Raw genomic sequence first — 1,117 nt, 5'->3', positions numbered from 1 at the left:
GGGAGGGTGGGGGAAAAAGAGAAAGAAGGAAAGATGAATGGAGAATGCGCAATTTTAAGAGATTGTCTCAGATTTCAAATTAGCAATTCATTATAATCTGTGCTATCTCGTTCTAACAATTCTTGTCCTGAGAAATCATGAACAATATCGGTAAAAATAGAATGTACACTTACCAATTAACGTCAGGGAGCCTTTCATAATGAGATGTATATTTGAGATATGGTTTGAGGTCCACAACGTTAGACGTCAGAGTTATATTATCTTATTTACGGCTGTGGTGCTGTCCATGTCTTTTAGGAGTTTTCTCTTCAAAGTCATTCATTAATGATAGGAAAGATAAGCAAGTGGTGTCCAAATTTTATTCTTGTGATCTTGCTAACCTGAAACACAAGCTATTCCATAATAGCAAACGCACAATATTTTTCTCAAAATCGCACTTCTAACAAAAGAGCAAGCTCCAGCAGCGAAAAACAACTGTACAACGTTGGGAAAATGTAACAAAAGCGCGACTGGTATGGACAGGGCACGTTCGCAGCGCCTGTGGGTGAGTAGACAGGACTGAGGGCGTGAGCGCTGAAAGAAGAGCTTCTGCTCAGGAAATGTTTTCGCTTAATTGACTTTGTCGCAGAACGGGAACTGAAAAGAGAAAACAAGTCTGGAAATCTCGACCACCCATGTTTTTTGTTTTCATAAAACATTTTTCACATCTCGCCCTGTCAACGCTGGGCATTCCTGCAATGCTTGTGTTCTTATCTCGTGTTGTTGTTGCTGTTTTTTTAAGGTATTTTGAAGAAAATTGTGGTCTTCTACGCAATTGCGAATTTCTTTTTGTTTATTCACTTCGTATTATGGCAAGCTTGAAGTAAAAATGTGCATTCTGTAAGATGTGTGACAAGCAGACGAACGAGAAAATCAGATAGAGCCATGCATGTATTAGATTAGGCATTGTCTAGAAAATCCACAGTCAAATGAAAACTTTTGCTAGACTGTAAATGGCTTTGCAATGTTTTCAAAAGAAGAAAACGTCATAAATGAGCTATAGAAGGGAGCGAAAATAAGATTTTTAAAAAGGGAAAGATAGATATATATGTATATATATACAGAGAGAGAGAGAGAG

The 1,117-nt window shown here is 37.8% G+C and overlaps 1 protein-coding gene across 2 annotated transcripts in view; it reads right to left on the bottom strand.

Annotated features, from left to right (window-relative positions):
• The window catches only part of LOC101859391 (high-affinity choline transporter 1), a 51,511-nt gene that overhangs the window by 35,703 nt on the left and 14,691 nt on the right, over positions 1–1,117 (bottom strand). The window contains exon 1 of one of the 2 annotated variants that reach the window (XM_005094146.2): positions 174–562. The exons of the other annotated variant lie outside the window; for it this stretch is intronic. The gene's annotated coding sequence lies outside the window, so the exon portion shown is untranslated. Of the gene's footprint in view, positions 1–173; positions 563–1,117 lie in introns of those variants that run through there. 2 annotated transcript variants of the gene reach the window in all.

This window comes from Aplysia californica, unplaced genomic scaffold (assembly GCF_000002075.1).
Source record: "Aplysia californica isolate F4 #8 unplaced genomic scaffold, AplCal3.0 scaffold00076, whole genome shotgun sequence".
Classification (NCBI taxonomy): Eukaryota; Metazoa; Mollusca; class Gastropoda; order Aplysiida; family Aplysiidae; genus Aplysia; species Aplysia californica.
This window is presented reverse-complemented; position numbering and strand designations above follow the sequence as displayed.